The sequence below is a fragment of the Camelus ferus genome, chromosome 29 (assembly GCF_009834535.1).
Source record: "Camelus ferus isolate YT-003-E chromosome 29, BCGSAC_Cfer_1.0, whole genome shotgun sequence".
Classification (NCBI taxonomy): domain Eukaryota; kingdom Metazoa; phylum Chordata; class Mammalia; order Artiodactyla; family Camelidae; genus Camelus; species Camelus ferus.
The window spans coordinates 13335324-13349809 of NC_045724.1; the positions used below are offsets into that span (position 1 = coordinate 13335324).

General features: G+C 40.2%; 1 long non-coding RNA gene across 7 annotated transcripts in view; it reads right to left on the reverse strand.

Moving 5' to 3' along the window:
• The window catches only part of LOC116660528, a 204311-nt gene that overhangs the window by 151018 nt on the left and 38807 nt on the right, over nt 1-14486 (reverse strand). For 6 of the 7 annotated variants that reach the window (XR_004316115.1, XR_004316117.1, XR_004316113.1 and 3 more), the window contains 2 exons: nt 5178-5304; nt 1491-1603 (listed from right to left, as the gene is read on the reverse strand). This is a non-coding gene — a long non-coding RNA (uncharacterized LOC116660528). The remainder of the gene's footprint in view (nt 1-1490; nt 1604-5177; nt 5305-14486) is intronic. The other variant, XR_004316114.1, reaches the window with a different exon arrangement.

Below are 14486 nucleotides of genomic sequence, written 5' to 3' on the forward strand. Positions count from 1 at the left end.
AGGCCTCCTGCCAATGTGTCTGACAAAGTGAGTCTCAAAATTTGAAAGTTATCAGAGCATCTTTTGGCAGGTTAAAGAGAGTTCCAAGTGTCACATGGACTCCTAGAACTGTATCTCCAAAAAACAGAATTCCTTCACATTTGTATATAAGAATTTAACCAGATGTTCATTATGAGGAAAAACAGCCGAGTTAACTAAGCAAGGACTTATTCATACTCTACTGTGAAAACTACCAAGCCTAACATGACTCAAAGGAACTCAGTTTGCTTTTAGAAATATTTAACAATAATTCTCCAACATTAGTATTTAACTTTCTGAAAAGGGACCCCTTAAATCTTTGGGGGGCAGGTAAAATAGTATGGAAAGCATCCATTTTTCCAGTTCTTTCTGATGTTTCCATTTTTCTAAGATGTTTCTTGACACTGGAAATGCATCAGTGTCACAGGGGGTTAATCATTGTCCAATCACCATATTACTGTAGGAAGTAGCCTAATCAGTTAGTAGAATCCTTTTCTGATCTTATTTCTCTAAGGATCTCAAAGGAGAACATCAAAGAGGGTTCTGTTTCAGGCATGAAGTTCCCCTTCAATTTCCCATTAATCTCTTGATGCCCTGATGCCCAGGAAACATGGACTTTCTCCTTCCCTCCAATTTTCCAAAACCACATTCAAGAGAATTGAGCTGCTCTATAACATATGCTCAGAAGACAATTCCACCTTGATACCCTCCTGCTTTGTGTTTATTTCCTCTTATTCTCTCATTTCCCATCTCATTAAATTTGTATGTATCCTCATATTTTCAAACAATGATCTTTTACTTTAAATATTTTCCATCTGCTTCAACTTCAGTCCTTTAGAACAGAAAAAAAAGGAAGTACATACAACTATTTCCCAGAAATAATCCCAAGATATTGGTGTAATAAATGTGATACCAAACATCTACCAAATTAGTGGATTAGAGACAAAAATCTGTTCTCTGGATTTCCAATCTTTGTTTTTTAAATATTTCCTATTTGTTAGGCTGTGATGTTGTTAAAGATATCATTAGTGTTTAAAGAGAACAATATTTCATCTTCTACTCATATTATTTAAAGAATAAAAAATTAGTCAAATACTTTTAGCTCACATAAATAAAGCAGGAATTCCTGCTGAGGAAAACCTGATTAGAAGCCTCCACACCTGGACCCTATTAAAACAATTTGATTGGCCATCTCTGTAGGCTAAATGTTTCAACTATAGCAACATTGATCCCGGGTTCTTAATTTAGAATATTTGCATGAAGAAGAGGGGGGAGGGAGAGGAAGAGGAAGAATCATCTAAGCAGTACATCTTAACTCTTCAGTTCAATTGAAAGCAACAGTTATTTACTATAAATATATAGCCACTTAGGTTGCTAATTATAATAATGAACTATTTCCCAAAGTTCCAGTGGCACCCGTAGCTGCAATAGTAACAGAGATGGCACTTTGATTCAGATCCCAGGGCCCTCACCTTCAGGCCCACGGTCATCTTCAATAGCCATCATGGTCAACAGCAGTGCAGCTTCAGAGACACTGGAGGCCGGGCTCTCACTCTTAGTGTCAGCAGGGAAAACGAGACATCACCTAAGAGCAGAGATGTCATCCAAGTGAGAATTTTAAAACAGCCAATATCAAATGTAGACAGATAAACAAGATTATACTGTATAGCACAGAGAAATATACACAAGATCTTATGGTAGCTCACAGAGAAAAAAATGTTGACAATGAATATATATATGTTCGTGTATAACTGAAAAATTGTGCTCTACACTGGAATTTGACACAACATTGTAAAATGATTATAAATCAATAAAAAATGTTTAAAAAAATTTTTAAATAAATAATAAAAATAAAAATAAAATAGCCAATATCAAATGGTGACCAAAAGGACTGATCCACATATTGTATGTTCTGGATATCCCTTAGAGAAATTATGTGGGAAGAAAATGATGAGAATGTAGTTACCACAAAGTAGGTGAAGTTACAGCCAAAATACTACATTGAAATTATAGTTGTGATCCAAATCTTTGCCTTCAGACTGCCATGGACTGGAAAATACACTTTGTTTCAGTTATTTGTTGCTGTGTAACAAACCACCCCAACACTTAGTGGGCATAAAACATCCACTGTTGTGTTAATTCTTGAGATTGTATGAGTTGACCGAGCTCAGTTGGGTGGTACTTCTGCTCCACGTGATGCTGATGGAGGTTGCGGTTATCTGGGGCTCAACTGGGCTAGAACTCCCAAGATGGTTCACTCTGCTTGCCGAGAGTGAATATTGCTTCTTGGCCATGAGCTTGGTATGAATGTTGAACAAAATGTTTGGATGCAGCCTCTTCATGTGATCTGGGCTACTCATCCGGATGGCAGTAGGGTTTCAAGAGGGAGCAACCCCTGAGCTAAGGAGGTAAGAGAGCAGAAGCAGCCAGTCCTTTCAAAGATGTGGACTGAGAATGGACATGGCATCACTTCTGATGGTTTGTTGATTAAATCAGTCACAGGTTCAGCCCAAGCTCAAGGAGATAGAGAAATATATACTTTCTGAATTTGTGGCCATCATTTCTCTGCATACCCTCTGTCCTTTGATTTCAAGAAAGGGAAAAGCAGTCGACAGAGAACTGGGTTACTATCAAAAACAACTAGGGATGGGGAACTAGGATAGTGATGGGGTGCAGAAATCCATTGCAAGTCCTCCCTGTGCTTGCTCCACAGGCTTCCTTTACATGCCTTAAAGTCCATTTTTCAGATTCAGCCTGAACTGCTGCATTTAGAATATCCTCTCCATTTCTTGACATTACACTGCTGAATGGGAAACACCTCTGTCTGGTCAGGAAACCACAAATCTTTTTTATCTGTTTCACTTTGCCCTTGATGTTTTATACTCCCGAGCAGCAGGGCTAGAGGAACTGGGGCATGTGCAACCCTCTGAGGCATCACTGACTTCACATCAGACTCACAGGGGAGGGCTTATTAAAATCCCAGGCTGTGCTCTGGATCCAGTGAATCAGACAGGCACACACACACACACACACACACACACATAAACACACACATACACACACACCCAGAGACAGGAAAACTCTCTAAGTGACTGAGATATGCAACCTTTTGCTGAGTGCATTGTTTAAAAGTTTTTAACTTTAAATTCTTTGGGGGAAAGGCTCTTACGTGGAAAACTCATATATATATAAGGTAGTTTTCCTTATATCAGATTGAGTCACACAATTTTCTTGGTCCTGCCTCTGCCCTTGTGAATAAAATTAAGCATAAACCATTCCAAAAGCTTATCTTGGCCACAATCTACTGTAAGTACCACTGGACTAACTGTGATGGAAACCAAGGTCCAGACAAAGCAGGAGGCGTGCAGCTGACACGGGGCTGCTGATTCCAGTGTGCGGTGGGACCATGTACCCTGCAGAGCTCCAGGCTGTTCAGAGCAGTTACCCAGGAAGTAATCACCATGCAATGGAGTCTCTGTGTCCAAGCAGGAAAACTCTGGTAACAGCTTCCCAAAAACAACTGTGGAATCCCCACTCACATGGCAGCTGACCCTGGTGCAGCGCCTTTGGAGTGAAGAAGCAGCCTTGAAGTGGGCACCTGGCCAGCACTGTGCATGCCAGGAGAAGGAGGCAGCAGCCCAGGAGAGAAAGACAAATCCTCCTTCCCATAAAGTGTGTCTGGCACGCCTGGTCAAATGCCGACTAACTGGAGTAAAGAAGGTTGAGTCATCCCCAGAATCATGCGTCCTAAGGGCTAATGGGACCATAACCTTTCTGTGCCTCGGTTTGCCCTGGAAGAAAATAAATCTGAGTCCTTGATGCCTCCCGAGGATGCTGTAAGGATTGGTGAGACAATGCCTATAAAATACTGTGAAGGGAGTTGCTAAGAGCTAGATGAAGACAGGTGTATCATTAAGACCCACGCAGAGCAGGCCAACTGATGAGTTTGAAAACCTTGCTACCCCTCACTTGGAGATTTAAAGGAACACACCCAAAACAGGCTCTAACTGTTCATGCCCTAATCTAAACAGCAGGCTCTCTCTAGATGCTGGCCAATTAGTTCAAACCAGACCAAACCAAACACCAGTCATTTCTGATCATCAGAGCTGCATTTACTGGACGGCCCATGTTTTCTTTGATAGAAGGGCAGTAGCCAGCAAGGTTTCTTCCCCAGGCTGACAGCCGTTTCCATAAAGCCATGTGTTTTTTCAGAGCAGCCTACGGTGACATAGCAGCCCAGACATATGGTGTCATTATTCAGCCGACACAAATTTGACACTTAAGTGAATTTATTATATTTTGCTTTGCTCCTGGTGCCTGAAAGGCTTTGCCACTGTCTCTTCATAGAGCTTGTCACAGATGTTGATGTATTTTCCTCCTCTGTGGCCAGGTTTTACTGTGGAAACTGATACAACTTCACGATAGAATTTCTAGATGAATTATTCACGCATTGCATGCTTTCTGCACACAGGGGCTTGGAAGAAATCCATACTATTCAATAAATGGTCTTTCTAATCCTCTTTAACAGAGCATTCTCTCCTGGTTTAAACTGTTTCTCTTATCGCCTTTGTAATCATAATGTTTTGGATAAAGTATTTCATAGTTGATAGTTCGGTTAAAATATTCACAATATTTCACATTAACGTGCAACAAAATTGTCCAAGCACTGGGATGAAACTGATCCGTTCGAGCAATAATAAAGCACATGGGCCAAATTCTCATCAGTTCAACTTTTACTCACTTAAAACAAAATAAAACAACACACACACACACACACACACACACACACACACACAACTGAACCCTTTAGTTGATTCTACTTCCAAAGATTTATAGAGCAATTCCTGAAGTATCTCAATATTTGTTGTTTTAGACAGAACAGGCCTCTCCTAATGCTAATACCATCTGTAGAGATGAGTTTTTAATTGAAAAGAATTTTCAACTTGATGGAAAAGAGTCAGATGAACTCATCACTGGCCTCTGAGAAAAGATTAATGAAACAAAAACATATCAAGCTCCTTTAATACCTGGAGAAGCCATAAGGATACCTCCAGTGACATTATGGGCTATGGTATATGGGAGTGAATAACCTTAACATGACACAAGTAAGCCCGGGGAAGAGTTAAGAGCTATAATTACAGTTTTTAAAGTATACTGACCTGTTGACCTTTAAGATTTAAGACTTTGCCTCAGGGTCATTTCTTAACCGAGTTTTTGTTTTGTTTTATTGCGCTTCATTGTTTGTGTTTTTTCTATTCCCAACTGAAATAAGTTTTCAACTTCATTCTGTAAAATTCCAAGGGATTGGAAAGTTAAGTTTTTCCTTATCTTTGTCTTATTTTATAATTTAATAAATGCTTGGAAAGTACATGTTTTTAAATCAGAAATCTCTTCTTTTAGAATTTGCTTTCTGTTCAAAGAGCACTGACATCCTGAATTGTTCCCAGAACAGATGGCAAAAGAATTGCAGAAAAGCACAAAGGAAGATGAAATTCTAGCTAATGACTATTATTATTTGAGCACATTCAGGCTAAGTGCTGTAGATTTCATTTACGGAGCTTTGAGGTCCATTCATGCATAACTCTCTCATTTGTTGTCCATGGCTCCCCACCCCCCCGCTCTTCCCAGCTTCTCAAAGCCTCAACGTTAGAGTCATCTTTGGCTACAACTTCTCACATCCTCACACCCACCCCAATCCCACAAGTTCTAACAGTTCTTTCTTTCTTTGAAATATGTCTTCTGGGGGGTGGTGCCAAGATGGCGAGTAAAGAGACTCACAGCTCACCCTCACCCACAAATACACCAAGAATTACATCTACAAACCCACTGAATTGCACAGAACACCTACTGAACTCTGGCAGTGTTTCTCACTTTCAAATATAAGACGATTCTCACAAAATCTGATAAACAACAAGTTCATAATCTATAGCACAGGGAACTATATTCAATATTCTGTAGTAACTTACAGTGAAAAAGACTATGAAGACAAATATATGTATGTTCACGTATGACTGAAGCATTATGCTGTTCACCAGAAATTGACACAATATTGTAAATTGACTATACTTCAATAAAAACTTATACACATACCCTTCGAAAAAAAGAAATACATCTTCTATTCAAACCTCTTAGTTTTTCTCTACTCTGCTCCAAGCCCTCACTGTCTTCATCCAGACATCCATGTAATCTGTCCCATCTCATCTGCCAGCCTCCAGAATGTCCCTCACTCTGCCCTGTGTATCATGACACACCATTTTAACACCCACTGCTTAAGAAGCCATGCTAGTTTTCTACTACCTAGTGTATATCCTTTTATATATATTACATATATACATATATTATCTCAATGTGCTGGGTTTGTTCTAAACTTTTAAAAATATTGACTCATTGAATTCTCATACCAACCTTGTGAGGTAAAAACTAGTACATCCTCTTTTTTATAGATGAGGACACTAAGGCACAGAGACAATAAATAATTTGCCCAAGATCACACAGCCAGATGGTAATGGAGCTGTGTGATTCAAAGCCAGTCTGTGTTTAACCAATATACTGGAATAACCTGCACCTGCATCATGTTTTGTATTTTTTTAAACAGCTTTCGTTTCTTGTTTGACCCAAGCCCTCAGTCAGATGCTGTTTATCCCTAAATCCACCTAATTTGGTCTCTTTTTAGTGAAAGGTCTTCCATTTCAGTGGACCACTCTCCTTACGTGTAACTGTTTCCCCCTCTTCCACCTTTGCCTGTGAGGGTTTTCTCGCCTGAGCTCTCTTCCCACTTTTCTTTCTTTGACATGCATATACCAAACAATATAAATTATAAATATTTACCCTTGTGCTATGTAAACTTCTTGCAAGATGTAACTCAGTTCTCAAAGGAGGCTTTCTGACATCACAGGCACCTCTGTTCTTCTCTGCCCTCTCTCGGTGCATATGTACACAAAACCCACTGTGATTACACTTTCTTCCAAGAACATACTCAAACTCCCCTTCTTCTCTGAAGCCTCCCTCCGCTCTCACGGGAAGAACTTACAATCATGTCAACAGTGTTCTCACAAGGCAGTTGGCTCATCCCTTGATTATCACCCCATCCATCTGGGCCACCCATCCCTCTACCCAATGATGAGCTTCTCAAAGGACAGATGCTCCAAAACCTCTGCCTGGATCACAGCATAGAGGGGAGTCAATGTGAATTTTTTAATACATTATCATGAAGTTCCATTTTGCTTTCTACCTGTCATATGTGTGTGTGTGTGTGTGTGTGTGTGTGTATACTTATGCGTACCTATCTATATAGATACGTGCATACACATATATCTTTTTTATTTTCCAACAATGTTATAAATCCAGTGAAGACAGATCTTGCCTCCACTTTCCTTGTATTTCTCATCAAATCAAGTACAGGGCTATACCATCAATCCTCACTAAATGCTTGCTGTATGAATGGGTGAGTTATTAAAACTACCCCAGGAAATGAAGATCTTTGGCTTGCATTGCCAAGTGTTAAAAACGGCACCACTCAAAAATACAGAGTCAACCACACATTAAAAAGTACTAAGAATAACTCAATATTTCTTGTATGGAACAGTTGCATTTTCTTCTGAGAATCCATATGTTAAAGTCTCTCTCTGTATTTCCCACAAGACCACTTAAATCCAGAACTCACAGTGTACCTGGCTTCAAACCAAGTACATTAGTTATTTTGGAATTGCAGAATTAATAGTCATTCTCCCACTTGCAGATCTACCTCAAATAAAATTGTATTTCATTTGGAGTAAGAGTTATAACTCATAAACTCAGTTACAGCAAGCGGCACCAGAACAACTCTTTATCACATATCCCATTGCCCAACTTCAGAAAAATACTAGCAATTATGATTATTAGCCATTATAAATGGAGAAGAAAAATCTCTTCCCTCAATGCACAGGATCTGGACACAGAAACACACATTTTACTTACACCAAGAACCAAAATGGAATGGCAGTATTGTGATTTATAGGCCAGGGGCTAGAACTGTGTACAAATTCAGGAAACCATTTTGGCAATTTAAAGGTAACATTCAGATACCTGAGAACAGAGCCAGGATAATGTCATTATCAAACATCTCATAACTTTAACAGCAGAACCAAACAATGGACCTATTTGAAGCCACCTTTATAAATAAGTAAATAACTGTATAGAAAATATTATGTCTTAATGTTTGTATTATTAATAGATACATTTCTATTGTCTTAAAAGTGAAGAAGAGAAAATCAACATTTCAAGGACTCAGGGAGGCTCAGCCTTAAGCCGTGTGGCACACAACCAATGGAAAACCACAGATGCGGAGAGACCAGCCTGCTGGACAACAGGGTGGGAGAGAAGAAATGCATTCATTCAAGTAGTCTTATTACTCAAGTTAGGTATAAAAAGAAAAGTCAAACAACAACAGTCCTTCTACACAGCAGCTGCAGATAAGACTCAAATAAGTAATGTCATATTTACACGTCACGGAGAGAACGGTTGACTTCTCATTTTTTTCAGTCATTCCCATTCACACAGAACATGAGCTTTTCCCACTACCTCCTAGCAGGGAAGAAGCTGGCAGTCATGGGACTACGTGATATCCCAGTAATGTGGTGGTACTGAAGACCTGGATTTAATTTCGCTGTGTTTCCCACTTTAAGAGCTGTCTCACATTTTATCAAAGCTAATAACTTTTAGTGATTCCTAATTAGGATACAGCTGGTTTGGCCACTTAAAGATAAATGTTTCCATATGCAAATGAGTATATTTTCACATGCAAATGAGTCATCATTTAAAAAAGGACTCCGAGGACCAGCCATTCACACACATGCTTACTGAGCACCTATCACACAGTGGGGACTTGGGGTAGGCACTGTGGGTGTGGAGAAAAATGTGATCCTTGCCTTTGAAAGGAGTTCATGGGCCCTGAGGGAAAACAGACAAATCAATTTTTAAAAGATGAGATTAATGCCTCACATTCAGTATGTACTGAACACAGAAAGAATGCATCTAGCCCCCACTGAGGAGCCTGGCAAGGCTTCCTAGAAAAGTTGACACTTGGTCTGGGTCTTGCAGGTTAAGAGAGTAACTTTGTTTCTTGCACACAGTCACTTTGGAGGTCAAATAAAATGGATGCAGAGGAGGTGGTTTTAGAACATATGCCTTTGCAGGAATTGAGATCCCAGTTAGTTGTAAGGTTGAATTTTAATAGAGAAACAATTTTATGGCTGTCTTCTCTGCCTGCCCCTGCACTAGGGAACTACAGAGAGTACAAACAGAGAATAAGTGATGGCCTTTGCCTTCAGGAGGGTATAATTTAATTAGACAGTAAAGATCACACACATGACAGCTAAATAACCAGATAGGGCAGTATTTGGTTCTGTGCTAGACCTCTAGCTTTTCCAAGCCAACTATGAATCACTTTCTATTCTTACCCAATCTTCTTTCCCACAACTTTGTTAATGATGTGTTTGCACAACAGACAATACTCATGTATAATTCTTATAAAGTTTTTCCATTTGTTTGTATATAGATAAAACCAAGAACAAAGCAATTATCCTAATAGATAGACTTAGCAAGAAACCAAACTTGGGTTCATATTTCTCCATATTTATGGTACATCCCATGTAGTCTTGCTTCTTAAAGAAACAGCCCTCAATTAGAGGCCATTGTTCTTGTTGTCATTATAGCTATTATACAAAGTTAGATATAAGGATGAGTCAAGGGACTCAATCACAGCTTAAAGATTTGCCAAAGTGGAGAATTAGATTTATAACTGAGTTATGTGGTTGTTCCTCCACTGAATCATATTTGCTATATCAGAGAAAACACTATCAGTATATTCTACCATTTAATGAGATAATTGCACTAAAAAGTGAATCTTTAATGTGTAAGGTCTTTTACCCCTACTTACAATGCAGTAGTTTGTTCTAAGAGAACATCTTACAGATCATTGGTTGTACGAAGACATGGATCTGGGCTTGCATGAAGATTCTACCTCTATTTTCTGCCCACTTTAGCAATTTGGTTGACTCTTATGAACCTCAGGTTTGCCATCTATCAGATGGGTATAATGATGCTCACTGAATCATTCCAGAGGGTTACAGATTAGAAGGAAGGAATGACACACACTAACTCTGAGAGCTAGTTAAGTCTCCAATTTGGAAAGCAATCTAAGTGGAAGTGAGGTGGACACACACAGCAGAAATGGGTGAACAGAATGGACACAGCTGTCTGAAATATTATCCATACAAAGAAAGACCTCTTTGGTCACCTAGAGAATCTCAGCTGTCCCTGCATCACCACCTCGGCCTTCAACAAGAACCCGCACGATGGTCTCCGCACCTCCATTTAAGGGGACATTGATATTTCCTAACTCTTAATGGCCATTCAATAAACAGTGCCAATTCTATTCTTTGTTACCAAATGACGAGTTCTTGGTTTGTACTTTCAGAAATATAAAATGAATATAGTATAGAACATCCACTTTTCCAGGAGCTACATGAGTTTGGAGGGGTACATGTAAGAGTACAAGCCACGAAACACTGTTACTCCTTTAGTTTCGCTCTCTCCCCACAAGTCTGACTTCCCCCGCCGGTCTGGGAGCCCCTGCTGGACAGCTTCAGTAGGTTCGAAATCCGGACTCCTCCCAGCTCCCACTCAGCATTCCTCCTACGGCCTCTCCTGTTACTGGGAGAAGTGACGCCTCCTACTGGGCTTGAGACTATGAACTCTCCAAAGCCACGCCAACCTCCCAAGCCAGCCATGCCCTAAGGCATGTCCTCCATCAATGCAGCATCTTGCCAAAGTAGTAGCAGACTCAAGCATTCCTGTTGTCACCCCTACCCGAGGCCTCTCTGCTGAAGTGGAGAAAATACCTCTCCTGAGACCCTTGCCTGTGATTCTGCAGGCGATCGAGCCCCGCCAACCCCTACCCTGAGCTGCACACTGCAGGCAACCTGCTCAGCTCCATATGGAGGCCCCCTGCTTCCTCCACACTCTGCTACCTGGTCCCAAAAGTGGCGCTGCATTATGTACCCTAGCATCTCAGACATTTTAGTAAAGAAGGGGAAAATCTCTCTTACTGGTTTCACTGAGAGTCTTCTCCACTGGGATCTGGCATCATCCCCAGGAAAAACCAGTGGCACACAGAAGACAAAACTGAGAAGTCCATGCAGAACAGCCCCCACCCCACTTCATACAGGCTTGGTTCTCCAACCTTTTCTCTGCCTTAGGATGACTCACCCTTCTTAGGAGGCTTCTTGGACTTTTTTCAAATAGTCCCCAGACAAGCACATGACAAGCCTTTCAGATCTGCTGGAATCTCAGGGTGTATGTAGCTCGGGTTCAAGCTGAGGCCCTTGCTGTAGTCATAAGCTCAAGATTTATAACTTACAGCTTCTTGATAAATTACTTTAATATGAAACACAGTGTTTGGAAATGGAAAAGTATTTTATTTTCCTAAACTCTATTTGATCCCCCCTCCCCATCTAGAAAGTATACGTACACCAATCAATACACTTAAATTTAGCCATTTTCTGTTCTCTTCACCCTCACCAAAATTTAAAGTGATGATATTAACCTACGGCTTTTGTCTCAGGGATTCCGTTATTCTACGAATGTGCTCAAGTTGGAATATTTCCAGCCTACAGAGTTTTTGCTCCCGTTCTTCTGTGATAAAAGCGTTTCGTTGATCAGTTGATAAAACAGGCTGATTGCACTTACTTGTGTGAATAACATAATCCATGGAGAAAAGCTGTTAATATGTGCCAATTTATTTTAACTATTAAATTATCCTCAAGGATAATTCTTGATAATACATTAAATTATTCTTTCTATTACCATGGAAGTTTCATACTTCAAAAGGCCGTTGGCAAGACATAAGGAATGAAGTCAGAAATATGCAGTGGTGAGAAAGTATATTCCAATTTCCCAACATCTAATTAAAAAACTCTTTATTTCTAAATTAGTCATTTTAAGTAATGTTACAATATGTGTCCCTGTGTGCACAAACCAAAAAAGAGAAGCACTCCTTGAAGTATTTAAGAACACTCTCTAACCATTTTAGTTGGTTCCTAAGAGTGGCTTCATTAATCATTACTTCACTCAGGTAATTTATTTTTCATGCCACTCCAGCAAATTCTCCGGTTGTCTTTAATCTTTCCCAGCAACTACCACAACTAGTTTTTATCTCCGAGGCTGTTTCATTATCCCTCCTGTCAGACACAAAGCAGCACACCAAATGAGTGATCTCAACAGCTGAAAGAACTACCTGGCAAGAGCACGTGTGGGGTGAGGGGAGAAATCACTCCCTGAGACAAGGGAGAAATTCACTTTGCAGGAGATTTAACATGCTTCGTGTAAGCTTAAGTACCACACTTGGAACAGATAAAAATCTAGGTATATGGCATGCATGTGAGAAAAAATTCCAAATCAGTGACCCCTAGAGGTATAATACACATTCTGCTATAGTTTTAACAATATTTTCCAATTTGACTCACTCCCAATGAGATTTGCCGTGAACTTTTATGAATCTTTGAACTTGAACTCACATGCTACAGTCTTTCTTTTCACACATGGCTAACATCCCTGGAATCAGACAGTTAAATTTTCATTTAATCTAAGTCATTTTTGAAGTAATTTTATCTTTCAGGTCTATGAGAGCCCATTTTACTGTCAAAAAACATAATTTAAATAAATGTTGTTTATAAACTTTATATATATATATATATCAGTATATATTAAAGAAAAACAAAAGATCAAAGATGCTTTGAGCATCTCATAATTAGATGCTTTATTTTGAGACACTGATATTGAGAAACAAGGAAAAATGATTATTTAAGAGGGAGAAGAGCCATGAAAACAGCTTCCATAATGGCTAAATGGAATTGTTCAAAGCAGCAAACGGTCTTAATTTTACTACAGGCACATACAAGTGACCTAAAGCCAATAGCAATTCTTTGTTGAAACTTTCAGTGAGATGGTGTTTTGGAAATGAAATAACACATCCTTTCCATAATATCTGGTCTTTGGAAAATCGAAAATGCCTAGGGTTCCTTGGTCTGTATTTCAGGCACCACTCTTCATAATGCACAAGGATTTTTGCAAGTCTGACCATGACTTGAGGTCCTCTAGACCTCAGTAAAGATCTTGTAGACAGGTATGAATGTTCTACAGTGCCCTGTCAAATGTCTAATTACAAAGAAGGATCTGTAATATCTCCTACATTTAACCCAGAATTAGACATTTTCAGGCATAGCTACTCCAGATTGCCTTCCAAAGTGTGGCATGGCTGGTACTGACCTGTAAGTCTTAGATTCTTCGGTTTCCTCTGACCAGAATAGACAAAAGAAACCCTTTGTCTTGTTCTGCACTATTTCCTCTGACCAGCATCTGACCTGCTATTCAACCATCCAGTGTCAGGGCACCAGGAGAACCATGAATTCTCCATGAATGTCCCAATTTGACTTTCTCCCTGGTCCTGAGTGCAATGTGTCACACATGAAGCTGTCCAGATCTCAGGGGCACTAACACAGGAGCCTCAGTGATATGTTCTCTGCTCAAAATGGCTGCTCTGAGGTAGCTGGGGAAGTTGAGGAGGCAATGATACCACACCAAATTTGCTCCCTAGCGCAACAAATGCTTCACTTGAGGGAAGCACTCTTTAAAAAGGAAAAGACAGCTGTTTAATCAGCAGTAGTGATCAAGGAAGGAAGCAGTGGCCTGACTGCCGGGGCCTTGCCTGAGGTGTACCAGGAGGCCCATCTGTCACATTTCACATCACATTGGATGTAGACTTTTGCCTTAATCCCCAGATGAAGTTGTCCTACAGTCACCATACTGTGTGTGTAAAAGGTGAATTTGTTAAATATACCCATTTAGTAAACCAAAATCTTTCTGTAACCCTCTTTAGATGTTTATTTTAATCTACTGGGAGGAAAAATACACAGAGCACTTACTAATGCCAAGGACCATTCTAAGCACTTACTGTGTATTAACTCACTTAATCTTCACAGCCACCCTGAGGCAGGGGCTATTATAAGCCCCATCTTACAGATGAGTAAACTAAAGCACAGAGAGGTTAAGAACTCATCTGAGGTCACACATCTAGCAAGGAATGGCACCCAGTTTCTAACCTAAGCTGTCTGGATTGATGCTCCAAACCACTATGCTCTACTGCCTCCCATGGAAGTGGCTCTGAGAGGCCCTGACCTGCCCCCTGAAGCTTTGCCCTGGCCCCAAAGCAGGATATTCTCATGGTCCCAGCATTTTCCCTTTCTGGATATGGCTATGATCCATGGGATGTTAATGATCCCACGTGAGCCATGGCTGGGCCCTATATCTGGATTCTAGGGTAAGCTGGTCTCAAAGCATCATCTGAACAAGCAAGATGGCCAACACACACACACAGCAGCCACACCTTGACCCGGTAGTCATCCCATTCTCTTTCCTCGAGGTCCCCTCTC